Raw genomic sequence first — 19542 nt, forward strand, 5'->3', positions numbered from 1 at the left:
ACTATGGGTAGTGCAGACTGCAGACGTCCAAGATGTCCCATGGCACATTATGGCTCTGAGCACTATGGGACTCAACTGCTGAGGTCATTAGTCCCCTAGAACTTAGAACTACTTAAACCTAACTAACCTAAGGACATCACAAACATCCATGCCCGAGGCAGGATTCGAACCTGCGACCGTAGCGGTCTTGCGGCTCCAGACTGCAGCGCCTTTAACCGCACGGCCACTTCGGCCGGCTCATGGCACATTAGCGCAGCCTTCAGCATTCAGTGCCAACGTTCAAGGATGCCATTGCTGGCCAGATTATAACTGGTCGTTTTGTGATGGACGTAGCCACAGAACTTCGCCAACTGTGTGAAGAAATCTGTCTCGAACTGTCGGTCTTTGTCGGTGATGATATAGAGCAAACAGCCGATTCTCGCCAGCCAGGTTGATGTGAAAGCGATGGGTAGCGTTTTCGCGGAGATGTTGTCCGTAGGTACTGCTACAAGCCATTGTGTATATCTGTCAATCATTGTGAATATGTACCACTGGCCATCCGATGGAGGAAGTGGTCCTACCACATCAAGATGACTTGATTGCTTGATATGAAGAAGTGTCTGGAAACTCTCCTATTGGGGTATGAATGTGGGGAGTGATTTTGCAAAGTTGGCAACGCTGGCGAGTTCTTGTCCATTCACGGCAGTCTTTTTCTATCCCTGGCCACACGAACCTTTGAGACACTAGCTTGAATGACGACCAGACTCCTGGGTGTCAAAGATTATGTAAGGACACGAACACTGGACTGCGAAATGCAACAGGAACAAAAGGGCGTGATCTGCCATGTGACACTTCACAGTACAATTTCATGTGCTCGCCAGGAATGTCAACTTACTTTAACTTGAGTGCTGCAGTGTCATCATGCAATATGGTGTGTAGCTCGGAATCTTCTTGTTGCACCCTGGCAAGCGCCATCATGTCCACAGGCTGAGAGACACTGGCCTCTCTAGAGAGGCAGTCCGCAACCACATTAGTGATGCCTGATATATGGCGGATGTCCGTACTAAACTGGCTAATAAATTCCAGTTGGACATAGTGCTGTGGACAGCAAATGCTGCTGTATTTCTTGAAGGCATATGTTAAAGGCTTGTGGTTGCTGTATATCACAGACCCTCGTCCCTCAACCACTGGTCGAAAGTACTTGATTGCTTGATATATGGCTAAAAGTTCCCGATCATATGTGCTTCATCTTTGTCGTGTAGGTGACAGCCTGTGCGAGAAATAAGCTAGTGGCTGCCAGGCATCGTCCACCTATTGTTGGAGGGCTGCACCAATGGCTAACTGACTGGCATCCACCACTACTGCCAGTGGACCTTCGAGCCTGGGGTGCGCCAGCAGTACTGCTTGTGCTAGGCTCTTTTTGTTTACTTTGAAAGCCGCATTCATCTCGGTCGACTGCACAGAACTGGTCTTAACCTTGGGACCAGCCAGTGCTGCGTTCAACAGCGTCTGTTGTTCGGCAGTGCGTGGTAAATGACGGCGGTAAAAACTGAGCATTCCTAAGTATCTGCGTAGCTCTTTTATTGTAGATGGCTTGTATAATTGCAATATGGCTTCAACCTTCTCAGTGAGTGGTAATGAGCCTGATGAAGATATTCGATGACCCAGGAAATCGACTTGATGGTGGCCAAACACACATTTAGCTGTGTTTAACACCACGCCATACTTCTCGAAACGCTCAAAAACTTCTCTCAGGTGCTGGCGATGTTTCTCCTTGAACAATGAATACACTAACACATCGTCCAGATAGGCAAAACAAAAATTCAACCTATGCAAGACAGAACCGATGAACCTCTGCGAGGTTTGAGCAGTATTATGCAAACCGAAGATCATAAACTTGCTTTCATACAACCCAAATGGAGTAATAATAGCGGCCTTTTGAATGTTCTCTGTTGCCACGAGAATCTGGGTATGCGCTTTTGCGCAGTCTATAACACTGATTACAGTGGCTCCGTGCAGTCCGTGGCTATAGTCTTTTAGTAGTGGCACTGGGTAGCGATCAGGCACGGTCCGTGAGTTGAGCACTCTGTAATCGCCACATGGGCGCCATGCTCCTCCCTTTTTGGATACTAAATGCAGTGCAGATGACCATGGACTACTTGAGGGTCGGATGATACCTTCTCGTAACACCGTGTCGAATTCTGTTTTAGCAATGGCGAGGCGTCCTGGAGCCAATCGCCTCGGCTGGCAAGACACAGTCCGTAGTTCTTATGTGGTGGACCATATCGTGCAAAACTTGCTGTGGCGCGCCTGGAGGCCTCGTTAAGGTCGGGAACTCATGCAGCAGCGAGCGATACTCCTCGTCTGCAACCTGTATAACCTTGACGTTGTATGTTCTGGCATCACGATGGCACCCAGTGGTCGTTAAGTCCGGTAACATTGTCTATAAGGCGGGAATTCGCTACATCCGGCAGGAGCTGATAGTGAGCTAATAAATCGGCACCGATTATTGCTTCGGCCACGTCTGCTACAGTAAAGTCCCATGTGACGGCAGAGCCTCATATTCAATTCTTCACGCCGCGTGCCGCACATCGCAATTGTTGAATTATTTGTGGCAGACAAGCTAAATGCAGTGGGTGGCCTGCAACAGTGCAGTGACGCTCTGGGCAGGATACTAAGGTCGGACCCTGTGTCTATTACGAGGGCTATCCACAAAGTACATTACGTTTTGTAATTAAAAATAAATAAAGTATTGGAAATTTTTTTTTATTATATAAAGATGAAAGCCACACTTAAATACTACTTTTCTACATAGTTGCCATTTAAATTAAGGCACTTATCGTAGCGATGGACGAGCTTGGAAATTCCTTCGTCGTAAAATTCGGCCGCCTGCGCCTTCAACCACCTGGTTAATCAGTAACCCGGTAGAAATACGATTTTTGTGGATTTCCTGGAAAGAGGCACTACAATAAACTCTCAAAGGTATTGCCAAACTCTGCACAACCTCAGAAGAGCAATACCAAACAAGCGCAGGGGAAAGTTGGGCTCAACGCCCGGGCCCACACGGCAAATGCCACTCCTGAAGTTCTCGAATCTTTTAAGTAGGAGTTGTTTCCTCATCCGCCGTACAGTCCCGACCTGGCACCGAGCGACTTCCACTTATTCCCAGCAATGAAGAAGTGGTTGGCTATGCAGCGTTTTGATGACGACGCACAGCTTCAAGAAGAGGTAACCACGTGGCTGAAGGCGCAGGCGGCCGAATTTTACGACGAAGGAATTTCCAAGCTCGTCCATCGCTACGATAAGTAGCTTAATTTAAATGGCAACTATGTAGAAAAGTAGTATTTAAGTGTGGCTTTCATCTGTATATAATAAAAAAAATTTCCAATACTTTATTTATTTTTAATTCCAAAACGTAATGTACTTTGTGGATAGCCCTCGTAAATACTTCTGGCCTGATACTCTGTCAGTACGAATAGGCGCCAGGATGCCGACCGCCGTTTGCATTTGGGTCGGCGCAGGGGCCAGTGCACTTTTTAGCCTGCTCACGAAATCTTCTGTGGTACCAACAAGTGGTCGGATCAGCATCTGAAACAGACTGAGTCGAGGAATGGCTCCTAGATCGTTTGCAGCTACGTCCTCTGTAGCGACTAGGACCTTCTTGTGACAACAGTGTGCCAATATGTGGGCTCAGAGCATCAACTTTGGCGGACAGAGCGTCGTAGTCTGCACGTGAAACAGGAAGGGCCACGGACGTGCCTCCACCAGACATTGTCACAGCACTAACCTGTTGGTTCGGAGCGATGGCATCTTGGATGCTGTCGGCCGGTTCCGCAAGTGTCCAGGAACATCTCTGTCTGCGATGCGACAATCGCCTTTACCTGCGGCGGCAGACAGCTGCTCCATAGCGTACGGAGGGAGGAGGAGGAGATTAGTGTTTAACGTCCCATCGACAACGAGGTCATTAGAGACGGAGCGCAAGCTCGGGTGAGGGAAGGATGGGGAAGGAAATCGGCCGTGCCCTTTCAAAGGAACCATCCCGGCATTTGCCTGAAGCGATTTAGGGAAATCACGGAAAACCTAAATCAGGATGGCCGGAGACGGGATTGAACCGTCGTCCTCCCGAATGCGAGTCCAGTGCATAGCGTACGCACAAGATTGTTGGGCACTGTTCCGATGTCCACCTTGCTGCGGAGGTGACGCAGGTACTGAGACGGTTTTCTGTCGCCTATATCTTCGAGAGTCAGCACTTGTCTTATACGGTCTTCCTACGATGCTGCAACTCTGCGAATAAACTCAGCCTTTAATCTTTCGTTTGCATTCTCCGTCGGTGGTGCCGTGATTATATCTTCACTTCGGAAGTGTATCGTTGCTCGAGCTGACTCACTATTAATGCAAACTTAGTCGTATCCGCTGTAATTCCGGCATAGCAAAAGCTGGCCTCAACCTGAACGAACCATAGAACTGTATTATGTGACCAAAACGGTGGGAGGCGAACAGCCAGTCTCGATACTGCAGGCAATTCCATTCTGTAATCAGTTTCGTCGCGGGACCGGTTTTCTCGGCGCGGATCACGTCGGGGTTACCACTGACAGGTATATTTTCGTCGTGTCGCACTTATTAAATATTCAAACACGCACTGAGAATATACTTGAACGGTTTATTACTTGATATTACAGAAAAAGAAGCACAGTTGCTATATGTAACTTATAAACAACAAAACAGTAACCAAGGAACAGAATAAACTTAAAAACAAAAGTTATAACTTCGAGGAGTAGGCAACAACATTATTCGGTTCTCCAAGCGGCGGATTCAAACTTGGCGGTTTACGCCATTCATTTGTTGTCGTGCAGTCACTGAATTCGCGACACATTACATATCTCGATATCTGTATTTATGGATGGCGCGAACGGAACTAACGTGTAAAGACACAGCAGTCAATGTGAGTAGCGGTCGCAACAGCGTGAAGAATTCTCACCGCATTGTAGATAGCTTTCCGAAAAAAAAAAAAAAAAAAAGCCCTGCTGTACATATTGGGAGTAGTGAAGTGAATATGTAATTAGAAGTGACTTTTTTATCTTGGACCCTACTAAATTTTTCAGTAAGGCGCGGACGTAAACATAGGCATTTCTACCAGTCTTTTTCCTACCACAATCAGATTTTATGCTTTCACGTGCATTAGCTTCGTCAGCCCACAACCAAATTGTTGCCTTTCAACCTAACCTGTACCTGGACCTCATGCGGCACTACAGATCAGCAAAAATTATATGTGTGTGTTAAAATTTGGCTGAAGAATTATCGGTTATTTTAGACATGTTTTCTATTGATGTACCTTCTTAGTGGTTTTGTTTTTTAAATTGCTTTGCCAGTGGGGAGGATATTTAGCACGGCATCATTTCTGCTGCAGCTGTTATGTGATAACAACATTTCTATTTGTTTTGTTAATTCACTTTTCACATGTAATGTTTTGTAAATCTTCTGATGGAGAGTCTTCAGCGATGTGGAGCAAGTGAAGTAATGAATTAGTAGCTAGAAGTATCCACTCCAGTGGATGCCAGTAAATTATACAAACAATACATTGTGACTAATTGTAATCTGCTCACACCAGAAATTACAAGAACTACTGCACCTCTTCGTATACTACTCAACTGTTGTTTATACCAACTTCTTTGACCACTATATTGTTATTCAATGGCATGTGACCCAATAGTCAAGATTCTCCCAACTCGTACGTCTTTAGTTTTGATGAAGTGTGTGCAAATATATGTAAGGGACCAGCATTAACTTTTACCAAGTTCCAGGTCCATCTGTAACTTTGTGTAAGCATGAAAGACATTTTCACAAGGGTCACCCTTTGCAAAATTGGAAGTTCATGAAAAAAATTTCACAAGTTTTGCAAGCCATTGTTTCTTGAAATAGTGATGAAGTCTCTGCAACTTACCACCATGACAACTTGTGCATAATACAGAAATGACGTTCAGTAAACCATGGCCATAGCACCATTGCTCTTGCCATAAAACTTTGTCATGACAAGTTTTTCTCATATTTGTTGTCATGACAAGTTTTTCTCATATTTGTGACTAAAAAATAATGGAAACCTGAAAACTGCACTGTCTGTTTGCTAATCAGCAAGTTAATGAAACTGTCATAAGAATGTCTTCACTATGTTATCAGAATTAAATATAAAAAATTACTATACCAAACTGTGCCCATCATTGACAATGTATGGGATATCAACACGTCTGATTTTATAATTAACACCACTGAATAAAATCATGTAACTCTTTCAGGAACACATATTTCAGTTCTGGTTTATTTCAGTTGAGGTGCAAAAATATGTCTTTAATTAGTAAGAAGTAAACAACTTAATGATATTAATCCTTGCATTGACCCACATTGGCTGTACTGCTATGTCAGGTAAATTACGATCTGAAATATTCTACCTACACAAGCTGAGTCTGAACCAGCTGCTTAGTTATCAAAAATCTCAAGGATTTGTTGACTGATTTACTTCAGGTTATTGCCTGGTACTGTAAATCTTTGGACGGACATAGGCTACGTATTGTTTAAATATATATGATATGTCCTCCCCCCGTGAACCATGGACCTTGCTGTTGGTGGGGAGGCTTGCGTGCCTCAGCGATACAGATAGCTGTACCGTAGGTGCAACCACAACGGAGGGGTATCTGTTGAGAGGCCAGACAAACGTATGGTTCCTGAAGAGGGGCAGCAGCCTTTTCAGTAGTTGCAGGGGCAACAGTCTGGATGATTGACTGATCTGGCCTTGTAACACTAACCAAAACGGCCTTGCTGTGCTGGTACTGCAAACAGCTGAAAGCAAGGGGAAACTGCAGCCGTAATTTTTCCCGAGGGCATGCAGCTTTACTGTATGGTTAAATGATGATGATGTCCTCTTGGGTAAAATATTCCGGAGGTAAAATAGTCCCCCATTCGGATCTCCGGGCGGGGACTACTCAAGGACGTCGTTATCAGGAGAAAGAAAAATGGCGTTCTACGGATCGGAGCATGGAATGTCAGATCCCTTAATCGGGCAGGTAGGTTAGAAAATTTAGAAAGGGAAATGGATAGGTTAAAGTTAGATATAGTGGGAATTAGTGAAGTTTGGTGGCAGGAGGAACAAGACTTTTGATCAGGTGAATACAGGATCATAAATACAAAATCAAATAGCGGTAATGCAGTAGTAGCTTTAATAATGAATAGGATAATAGGAGTGCGGGTAAGCTATTACAAACAGCATAGTGAATGCATTATTGTGGCCAAGATAGACACGAAGCCCACGCCTACCACAGTAGAACAAGTTTATATGCCAACTAGCTCTGCAGACGACGAAGAAATTGAAGAAATGTATGATGAAGTCAAAGAAATTATTCAGATAGTGAAGGGAGACGAAAATTTAATAGTGATGGGTGACTGGAATTCGGTAGTAGGAAAAGGGAGAGAAGGAAACTTAGTAGGTGAGTATGGATTGGGGCTAAGAAATGAAAGAGCAAGCCGCCTGGTAGAATTTTGCACAGAGCACAACTTAATCATAGCTAACACTTGGTTCAAGAATCATGAAAGAAGGTTGTATACATGGAAGAACCCTGGAGACACTAAAAGGTATCTGATAGATTATGTAATGGTAAGACAGAGATTTAGGAACCAGGTTCTAAATTGTAAGACATTTCCAGGGGCAGATGTGGACTCCGACCACAATCTATTGGTTATGAGCTGTAGATTAAAACTGAAGATACTGCAAAAAGGTGGGAATTTAAGGAGATGGGACCTGGATAAACTGACTAAACCAGAGGTTGTACAGAGTTTCAGGGAGAGCATAAGAGAACAATTGGCAGGAATGGGGGAAAGAAATACAGTTGAAGAAGAATGGGTGGCTTTGAGGGATGAAGTACTGAAGGCAGTAGGTAAAAAGACAAGGGCTAGCAGAAATCCTTGGGTAACAGAAGAAATATTGAATTTAATTGATGAAAGGAGAAAATATAAAAATGCAGTAAATGAAGCAGGCAAAAAGGAATACAAACGTCTCAAAAATTAGATTGACAGGAAGTGCAAAATGGCTAAGCAGGGATGGCTGGAGGACAAATGTAAGGTTGTAGAGGCTTATCTCACTAGGGGTAAGATAGATACTGCCTACAGGAAAATTAAAGAGACCATTGGAGAAAGGAGAACCACTTATATGAATATCAAGAGCTCAGATGGAAACCCAGTTCTAAGCAAAGAAGGGAAAGCAGAAAGGTGGAAGGAGTATATAGAGGGTCTGTACAAGGGCAATGTACTTGAGGACAATATTATGGAAATGGAAGAGGATGTAGATGAAGATGAAATGGGAGATATGATACTGTGTGAAGAGTTTGACACAGCACTGAAAGACCTGAGTCGAAACAAGGCCCCGGGAGTAGACAACATTCCATTAGAACTACTGACAGCCTTGGGAGAGCCAGTCCTGACGAAACTCTACCAGCTGGTGAGCAAGATGCATGAGACAGCGAAATACCCTCAGACTTCAAGAAGAATATAATAATTCCAATCCCAAAGAAAGCAGGTGTTGACAGATGTGAAAATTACCGAACAATCAGTTTAATAAGCCACAGCTGCTAAATACTAACGCGAATTCTTTACAGACGAATGGAAAAACTAGTAGAAGCCGACCTGGGGGAAGATCAGTTTGGATTCTGTAGAAATTTTGGAACACGTGAGGCAATACTGACCCTACGACTTATCTTAGAATCTAGATTAAGGAATGGCAAACCTATGTTTCTAGCATTTGTAGACTTAGAGAAAGCGTTTGACAATGTTGACTTGAATACACTCTTTCAAATTCTGAAGGTGGCAGGGGTAAAATACAGGGAGCGACAGGCTATTTACAATTTGTACAGAAACCAGATGGCAGTTATAAGAGTTGAGGGGCATGAAAGGGAAGCAGTGGTTGGGAAGGAAGTGAGACAGGGTTGTAGCCTATCCCCGATGTTATTCAATCTTTATATTGAGCAAGCAGTAAAGGAAACAAAAGAAAAATTCGGAATAGGTATTAAAATCCATGGAGAAGTAATAAAAACTTTGAGGGTTGGAAGGTAGGAGACGAGGTACTGGCAGAAGTAAAGCTGTGAGGATGGGGCGTGAGTCGTGCTTGGGTAGCTCAGTCGGTAGAGCACTTGCCCGCGAAAGGCAAAGGTCCCGAGTTCGAGTCTCGTTCCGGCACACAGTTTTAACCTGCCAGGAAGTTTCAAAAACTTTGAGGTTTGCCGAAGACATTGTAATTCTGTCAGAGACAGCAAAGGACCTGGAAGAGCAGTTGAATGGAATGGATAGTGTTTTGAAAGGAGGATATAAGATGAACATCAACAGAAGCAAAACGAGGATAATGGAATGTAGTCGAATTAAGTCGGGTGATGCTGAGGTAATTAGATTAGGAAATGAGACACTTAAAGTAGTAAAGGAGTTTTGCTATTTGGGGAGCAAAATAACTGATGATGGTCGAAGTAGAGAGGATATAAAATGTAGACTGGCAATGGCAAGGAAAGCGTTTCTGAAGAAGAGAAATTTGTTAACATCGAATATAGATTTAAGTGTCAGGAAGTCATTTCTGAAAGTATTTGTATGGAGTGTGGCCATGTATGGAAGTGAAACATGGACGATAAATAGTTTGGACAAGAAGAGAATAGAAGCTTTCGAAATGTGGTGTTACAGAAGAATGCTGAAGATTAGTTGGGTAGATCACATAACTAATGAGGAGGTGTTGCGTGGGATTGGGGAGAAGAGAAGTTTGTGGCACAACTTGACTAGAAGAAGGGATCGGTTGGTAGGACATGTTCTGAGGCATCAAGGGATCACCAATTTAGTATTGGAGGGCAGCGTGGAGGGTAAAAATCGTAGAGGGAGACCAAGAGATGAATACATCAAGCAGATTCAGAAGGATGTAGGCTGCAGTATGTACTGGGAGATGATGAGGCTTGCACAGGATAGAGTAGCATGGAGAGCTGCATCAAACCAGTCTCAGGACTGAAGACCACAACAACAACATATGATATGTAAGTGTATATAAGCAATACAATTGGGAATGCTCTTGATGGAATTACTTCATATTTTTACACAGTACCCTAATAAACATATAGACTGACATACACAGCATTTTTTAAAAATATATATGGTATACAAACACATATATACTATAAAGAAGAGACATGCTGTTCACCAATTTCTCCAGAAGTTCTCGATCAATTTACTTCAAATTTTTACACAGTACTCTAATAACCTGTTCAGAGAGATGTACACTACATATTTTTAGTATATAATGCATATGAATCTCTACTACTATATAAAAAAAGTTGTCATTTAAATTTGTTACCAAAAAGCTTGACTAGTTCGTGACCAATTTATTTCAGATTCTTACACGATACCCTAATAAATGTTCAGATGGACATAGGCCGCATATTTTTTTAAACACGTGTTGTGTATAAATATAAATACAAATATCTAATACATAAAGGGGAAACATCGTTAGCAAAAATCTCAAGAAGTTTTTGAATGTTGTACTTTAAATTGTTACACCGTACTCTGCTAACATTCAGATGGACATGGATTATGTGTTTTTTAAACAAAATTGTACAGATTTTTTGTTAAAAACAACTGTTAGAAAGAAAATGCTGTGCTGTGAAAATTGTGCAGTTTTCTATTCTTTCTAACAGTCAATTTAAAGTCAGATATCAGGGCATTTGAACCATTAGACAAATTGTTTCTTCCACATACATTATTTCTCAAAAATTGTATGTACAACAGTATGCTGTTTTGTTGTATTTGTTGCAGACAGTGTTGAGAAGAAGGAGGAATATTGTATTTATGGCTTGTCTATTTATTATTCGAATATTACTATGGAATGTGAATCATGCAAAACTTTGCAGTTGTTCTCATTTACAGATAAAAACTGCAAGAAATACTGTCATTGAAGCTACTGTCCTAACACATCCAGCAGCCAGAGAGGTCTCTCCTCCACCCCTTATATTAATGATCCCAACCAATTTACCCATTTTCTTTAAATGAATTCATTTCCCAATTGAGGATTTGTTTGCAATAACAATAAACAAGGCTCCAGGTCAGAGAGATGAAGAGGAGATGAACCGAACATTTGCTAGTCATTATATAAAGACAAGCCATTGTTTAACATAGTTAGCAAAAATCTCAAAAGTACTTGACTGATTTACTTCAGATTTTTACATGATACTCTAATGAACTTTTGAACAGACATAGGCTATATTTTTTAATATATATATAATATAAAAATATATATACACTGAGGTGACAAAAGTCATGGGATAGTGATATGGACGTATTCAGATGCCGGTAATATCACATACACAAGGTATAAGAAAGCCTTGCATTGGTGGAGCTGTCATTTATACTCGGGTGATTCGTATGAAAAGGTTTCCAATGTGAAGAGAATTAACAGACTCTGAACGCAGTATGGTATTTTGGAAATAGACAAATGGGTCATTACATATCAGAAATTGTTAAGGAAGTCACTATTGTGAGATCCGCAGTGTCAAAAGTGTGCTGAGAATACCAAATTTCGGGTGTTAACTCTCACCACAGACAATGCAGTGCCCAGTGGCCTTCACTTAATGACTGAGAGCACTGGCTTTCATGTATAATTGTCAGTGTTGACAGGCAAGTAACACTACGTGAAATAACTGCAGAAATCAATGTGGGACATATGATGACCATTAGGACAGTGCGGCGAAATTTGGTATTAATGGGCTATTGTGTATTGGGGGTTTCAGGTTGCTTAGGATACTTTGTCATGTCGCCAGGGCCACAGCCCTCCTCGCCTTACAAATGTCAAAGAACTCCACACATTTTTAGGTAAAATTGCTTACTGTCATAAATTTATTCCAGGTGCAGCCACATTGGCTCATGCCCTCCACAAGTTGCTCCACAAGAACATTATTTTTGAGTGGGTATTAGCCTGTGAGTGCTTGTTCATGCTTTTGAAATCTAAATTACATTCAGCGCAATGTTTGGCTACTTTCCATTCAGGCCACCAATAGGTTTTGGCTATACACACTTCTCAGTATGGAATCGGGGCCGTTTCTCACATCAGTATCAGGGTGGTACCCAACACCCAATAGCTTATGTGTCAAAAATGCTCAACTTCGCTGAGCAGCGCTACTCCCAGGTTGAAAAGAAGGTGGTTACTATCGTATAAAGTCCTCAAAACATTTAATGTGTTCTTGTACGGGTCTAAGTTCCACCTCATTACTGACCACAAGCCCTAATTATTTCTGGGACTGATGACCCTGTGGTTTGGTCCCTTTATACCTCAAACCAACCAACCGACCCTAATTACCTCCATTGTTGGGCCTTGTTTCTGTCTCGTTAAACTATGAAATACATTTTCAACCTAAAGCGTGACATGCTGATGTTCTGCCCTGGCTTCTAGTGGGATTGGATCCTACTTTTGATCAGGATGAACTCATTTGTTTTCACTTTGGTGTTGAGACGCAACATACAGTGGAAGTGTTTCCTATTATGGGCCCCTGGATCACATCAGCTATAATTGCTGTTCCAGTTTTGCTTCAGTTTGTTCACCTTGTTTGGCATGGTTGGGCAGATGGGCCTCTGTGCAAGGCTTCTGATCCTTTGCATAACTATTATGCCCTCTGTTACTGATTTTTTTATTTTATTTTTTTTATTTTTTTTTTTTTATACAGGGCCGAGTTTACTATATTCACCACACTTTCTATGACTAGATTCAGTGGCGAACTTAAGATACATTAATGGGAGTGCTTCTCAGTTAATAATTCAATAAGAGCATACTGTTGTAGGTGTCTGGTATTGGAATATTTTTGTGGCATCAATGGTGCTACAGTGCACAGTTCAGGAAGCTCTACATAGACCCATAAAGTTATGCTGGGGAAACTACGATGTTACGTTGTCAAAGGCATTTGTTTTGCATGTTCCAAGTCATATCTTAATAATAGGTGAGAGTGTCACATTAACAAATGATATCACAGGAATGAAACTAAATATAGAGAGAGGAAACATAAATATGGTTTATCACAAGGTTCAATGCTTGGCCTACTACTGTTCTTGATCTACAGAAATGATTTTTATAGAACTCTTCAAAAATAGCCATGTTTTCTGATGACAACTGTTCTGACAGAAGGTCCCATTACATTCACAACAGGGTATAGCCAGAAGATTATTGGAACAGGCTTACAACTGATCCGCAACAAACATCTTGACCCTTAATACAAGGGTGAGTAAATGAAAACCTTAAAATTTTTTTTAAATATTATTTACTGTGCAGAAGTGGTACAAAGCTGTATCACTCTTCAACATAATCTCCCCCACGCTCAATGCAAGTCCTCCAGTGCTTACAAAGTGCATAAATTCCTTTAGAAAAAAATTCTTTTGGTAGGCCGTGCAACCACTCATGCACCGCGTGGCGTGCCTCTTCATCAGAATTGAACTTCTTTCCTCCCATTGCGTCTTTGAGTGGTCCAAACGTACGGAAATCACTTGGGGCAAGGTCTGGTGAGTATGGTGGAAGAGGAAGACACTCAAAATGCAGGTCTGTGATTGTTGCAACTGTTGTACAGGCAGTGTGGGGCTTTGCATTGTCATGTTACAAAAGGACACCTACTTGCAGCAATCCACGTCGCTTTGATTTGATTACAGGCCGCAGATGATTTTTTAGGACATCTGTGTATGATGCACTGGTGACAGTCGTCCCTCTAGGCATGTAATGCTCCAAAATGATGCCTTTTTCGTCCCAAAAGAGATTCAGCATAACCTTCCCTGCTGATGGTTCTGTTCAAAACTTCTTTGGTTTTGGTGATGAGGAATGGTGCCATTCCTTGCTCGCTCTCTTTGTTTCCGGTTGGTGGAAGTGAACCCAGGTTCCGTCCCCAGTAACGATTCTCGCAAGGAAGCTATCACCTTCTCGTTCAAAGAGCCGAAGAAGTTCTTCACAAGCATCAACATGCCGTTCTCTTGTTTCAGGAGTCTGGCACCCATCTTACAGACACTTTGTGAAACTGGAGCACATCATGCACAATGTGGTGTTATGACCCATGACTAATCTGTAAACATGCTGCAGTGTCATTCAGTGTCACTCGGCAGTTTTCCTTCACTATTTGCTTCAACTGCTGCAATGTTCTGTGGAGTCACAACTCATTGTGCCTGACCTGGATGAGGAGCATCTTCCACTGAAGTGACACCATTTGTGAACTTCCTACTTCATTCATAGACTTGCTGCTACGACAAACATGCATCACCGTACTGACCCTTCATTCGTCGATGAATTTCAATAGGTTTCACACCTTCACTATGCAAAAACCGAATAACAGAACGCTGTTCTTCCCTGTTGCAAGTCGCAAGTGGGTCGGCCATCTTTATACTGATAGTGCAACGGTACATGTGCATCTGCACTATGCTGCCACCTACAGGCCATTCTGCACGCTGTTTGTAGTATGCTTACCAACTTACAGGATAACGGTGCGAAATTTCGATTTATTATTACAAATTTAAGGTTTTCATTTGACTCACCCTCCTATTACAAAAACTTATATTATGCAATTCCAAACACACACAAATAACTTGCAGGTACTAGAAGTAGAGATCAACTGACACACAAAGTATGAGGTTCCACATGTGTAGTTCCTAGGCATCCAGATGGATAATAAACTGAGGTTGAGTCATCATATAGAAAAGTTATACCAAAAAATCCTGTTCTGACTCCTTTGGACTCAGAAATCACTCTGTGTTTTGATTGCATACAACTTGATACTGTCATGTAGCATAATCTTCTGGAGCAATGTAGTTAAGATACAACAACAACAACAAAAAACCAACATTTAGTCTACAAAATGGTGGTATCTTGCAGAGGTCTCTTCATCAATCCTGGTAGTCTTACAAGGGGAAGACCTCAGATATGAGCAACGAATCTGACTAATATTCAGCTGGTCACTAATGTTCAACCTAAAATGGAAAGCCAAAGATATTGTGGCTTAACAAATCCCCCATTTTTGAGAAGACTGCCCCTAAAATATACAATGCACAACTGACTCAGAACTGACAGGACCGGTAGATAATTGAAAACAGAATATTTTTCATCATTGTATATGGGTTCAGAAAATGCATGTTTTCCTTGAAATCAACAAAACAAACTGTGCAATCTTGAACATGACTTGACATTCAGCAACCTTATTTAAGTTTTGATGAAGAGTAAAAAAAGCCAACTGGTTGGACAAATTTTAGTGCATTGACTTGGTTTCAGTATCAATTAGGATATGTTAGCAGTTTTTACCCTTCACTTAAGAAAACTGTTACAATTTCCACTTATATATCTGTAAAACACAGATCAATGAAATAAAGTGAACAAGATATCTGGCTGAGAAGCAGAGAGCATGGGTTCGCTTCCCAAAAGCATTTTGCATACTTCCTTTTTCGTTTTTATTTTTCCTGTGTCAAAATTGGTAGGAACAGGAGAGTTAATAACTTAAGTAAGACAATAAGGAATAATAACATGGTAGGCAAGTAAACTTCTCAAACAACTTGGGTTAGTAAAGAATTAAAATTTTAACCTCATTGTACTGAAACAATTCTGAGTCAGGCTGCTATGAATTCATCACAGAGGACTGCAGGTACCCAACTGCATGACATTTGTTCACTGCCAGGTGTGGCACAGAACATTATTTCAAGGCTTGAAAACTGCAATGTACTTCTGGAAACCCAGCAGGAATTGCCCAGATGTAGTGACTGATAGCATAATTCATGATCAACTAACAGCACTGATTTTTCAGGCAATTTTATCGTATGCATGGTACGCATCAAAATTAATTCCAGGAAAAGAAATATTTTAAACTGTATCATACTGTTAAGAGACAAACAACAGTATGGCCACAATGAACCAAAGTTTATTCTTCCTCCACATACAAGTGAAAAATAGCTGTGAACACAGGCACAAATGTAGAAACAATTCAGATATTCATATAAGCAGTTGCTGACAGTAAGTATGAACACAGTGTGAGAATATGTCCCAGCTGCACTGCACTTATAAAGAGGAGAGATCCGGTAGACGGCGTGGCGGATGTCTTGTGTGTACAAGTCACATGGCCCACCGCATGTGGCCTCAAGTGGCCAGTCCGTCCAGATGCTTTTGGTGGAGTATTTGGAGTACAGACAGCTGCCTGGTGCCACGGTTTCTATCTAAGTATTATACATCAATGACCTCTGCAGTGATGCCACAGGCAGAGGCGGAAGGAAATTCTGGGTTGGAACCAGTGAATAGGGGTGGAAGTGGCACAGTTGCAGACACCTGCGAGAGCTGCTCCCCCACAAAGTACCATAAGAGAGAACCAGCAACAAGGGCACTCAGTGTCAAGACCCATCACGAACTGTGCTGGCCGCTTGGTCAAGGGTGCTGGTGTTGAAGGATCCAAAAGCACCAGCCTAGCTGGCAGTAAAAATGCTGGTGGCAGTGCAGCATCATGAGAAGGCTCAGCAGCAGACACTAGGGGGGCTGGACCACAAAGGAGACATAGGAGGAGGCAACAACTACAAGGAGGGCAGGACCACCACCACCACAGCAGGGACGCCCTGGGAGGCTGGACAGGCAGAGAGAGGAGGTGGACCCACAGCCCTCGCTGTTCCACGGGGACACAGCTGGTCATGGTGGCACACCACCAGCCCATCACTGACGCACACCATACAGCGGCGGCTGGCTCAGCAGCTGTGGACCAAGGCCGTAATCCACTTTGGTTGGCGGCTAAACTCCCAAGCCCAGTAACTAACCACCTTCCACACGGATCAAGTTCGTATCTCACCACTGACTTCTAGTATCAGCCGCTCGCAGCTGACGTCAACAAGTGTATGGGCCTGAAGATGATGATGTTACAACATTGAAACTAGTTGCCAAAATAAAATCGACACCTTAAATACAGCTGGAGGAATTTCTTCATTTTTAATAGAAGGCCTATTAGTTTTCAGTGACCTAATGGTTGTTGTAATATCTTTGGTAGTTGTTTTGACGAAATTGATTTCTTCTGATAGATTAGGCAATGTCTGTATAAGTGTATCTCATTAGTCTGGTGTCAGTGGTCATTTTTTCTCCCCATGTTTTCATCTATTGTTGGGAAGAATCCATTGACTGAAATCGACAGTAATTTGAATGTAATAGCATCTACTTCATGGCTACTGTCATTTGTCTTACACAGTTTGTTTCTTGCCTATTATGATCCATATAGTTATTGCTGTGTGTATATTTTTGCTCATGAAGAATTTTTCAGTACTGCTTGTAGTGTAACTTCAAGTTTTTATTAAAACTACAGCTCTGCATTAAATTCAGCCCTCTTATTGGCATATTTGCTTTGCAAACAACTGAGAAATGGATGACATGGTATTTGGTGTTATACCTCATGTTAGGGTTTCTATCTGTTCCAATTATGTATGGAATGACTGTTTAAATGCCTCCGCACTCACTGTAGTTAGGCTAATGTCATCTTTGCGGTTGCTATTGGAGCACTACATAGTGGCTGAAGAGTATTCTTAATTGGTCCCTTAATACTGGTTCTTGAAACCTCAGAAGTAGGATTGTGCTAGATAATTAGCATCTTGTCTTTAAGGACCTTTCACTTCAGGTTTTCAGCATTTTCATTGTGCTCTCCAGTGCCCTTCTTTGTATACATTCAGTATCACTTGTCAGTGCAAATTGGTATGGGTCTCACACATTTGAACCATATTCTAGAATAGGTAGAATCTTGTAAGTAGTCTCCTTTGTACACTGATTTCACTTTCCTGGTATCCCACCAATGAACCAAAGTGTGCCTTCTGCAATACCTGAGCATAAGCAATCATTCTAAGTTCATTACATGTTCCCTTTTTTTTTTTACTTCAAACTAAATTGATGTATTTGTCCGTGTAACTTGGCAGCATGTGAGTTCAGTTTTTGGAGCTCATCCTTTTTTTTTTTTTGGGGGGGGGGGGGGGGGGGCAACTGCCTCCCCCTCCACAACTGTGTATGCCCTTGATTTAAACTATGTTGCCAATCTTTGCACCAATTTAAAATTTTATAAATATCTTCCTGAATATTTTTGCAGCTTATCAGATAGTACTTCATTGTAGATAAACAGATTACACTGTTCGACATGGGTTCTATTTCTGATATTAAAGTATGTGCTTCTAGACCATTTTACCGTGGGAAATTCAAATATGTAAACAAAATATCATTGTCAGGGATACTTTTTATGTAATATGTATATATATGTATATTCACAGTTCATGGCAAACACAGAGACGTTATAGAGAAATACGGGTATGTTGCCGCATCCAGTAGTGATAGAACGTGATAATTTCTTGTGCAACAGCAGGTGGGAAGAATCAGACATCATTAGATAATCCCCCACCACACCTATGTCATTAAGACCACCTGAAACATTTCATTAACTCGAACGGCGACAGCCGGTCGCTGCCTCGGCAGTAAAGCTCCTCGCCTCCTAGGGGCAGGTGCATCGAATTTACAACAGTGGTGTTAGCCGCAATTTGTGTCAGTCTTAATGAGTGGGTGTTTTGGCTGATAAGTAACTGTCATATTTCCGAGCACGGTTGAATTTTTTAGTTCCTGTGTGTAAACTGATTGAGCCTGGTGCTGAAGGTAAAACGACTGCTTGTTTTTACACATCAGCGTTCCTCTAGTTCCCTACTATTAATTTAATACAGGTGTATTACCAAAGTGGTATTTTTAAATTTGCAGAAATGCCACGTCGCGGATGTCGATATAAGCCGGACAACTTCCGCTACATCTGTGGGAAGTTCACTTTTGCCAGAAATAGGAAGAAAATTTCTTCAGTCATAAAGAAAGCATACAAACATTACTTTGGAGTAGAGGTAGGAGACCAAGATAAAGAATGGGCACCACATTTCTGTTGTGCTACATGTTACTGCAAACTAATTCAGTGGTGGAAAGGTAAAGAGAATGTGGCTTTGTTTGCTGTTCCCATGGTACGGAGGGAGCCTAAGAACCATGTTGTTGTTGTTGTTGTTGTTGTTGTGGTCTTCAGTCCTGAGACTGGTTTGATGCAGCTCTCCATGCTACTCTATCCTGTGCAAGCTTTTTCATCTCCCAGTACCTACTGCAACCTACATCCTTCTGAATCTGCTTAGTGTATTCATCTCTTGGTCTCCCCCTATGATTTTTACCCTCCACGCTGCCCTCCAATACTAAATTGGTGATCCCTTGATGCCTCAGAACATGTCCTACCAACCGATCCCTTCTTCTGGTCAAGTTGTGCCACAAACTCCTCTTCTCCCCAATCCTATTCAATACTTCCTCATTAGTTACGTGATCTACCCATCTAATCTTCAGCATTCTTCTGTAGCACCACATTTCAAAAGCTTCTATTCTCTTCTTGTCCAAACTATTTACCGTCCATGTTTCACTTCCATACATGGCTACACTCCATACAAATACTTTCAGAAATGACTTCCTGACACTTAAATCTATACTCGATGTTAACAAACTTCTCTTCTTCAGAAACGCTTTCCTTGCCA

General features: G+C 42.0%; 1 protein-coding gene across 1 annotated transcript in view; it reads left to right on the plus strand.

Moving 5' to 3' along the window:
• Positions 1 to 4827: 4827 nt before the first annotated feature.
• LOC126168310 (uncharacterized) overlaps positions 4828 to 19542 on the plus strand; it is a 47729-nt gene continuing 33014 nt past the window's right edge. The window contains exon 1 of the mRNA XM_049920545.1: positions 4828 to 4921. The gene's annotated coding sequence lies outside the window, so the exon portion shown is untranslated. The remainder of the gene's footprint in view (positions 4922 to 19542) is intronic.

This window comes from Schistocerca cancellata, chromosome 1 (assembly GCF_023864275.1).
Source record: "Schistocerca cancellata isolate TAMUIC-IGC-003103 chromosome 1, iqSchCanc2.1, whole genome shotgun sequence".
Taxonomy (NCBI): Eukaryota; Metazoa; Arthropoda; class Insecta; order Orthoptera; family Acrididae; genus Schistocerca; species Schistocerca cancellata.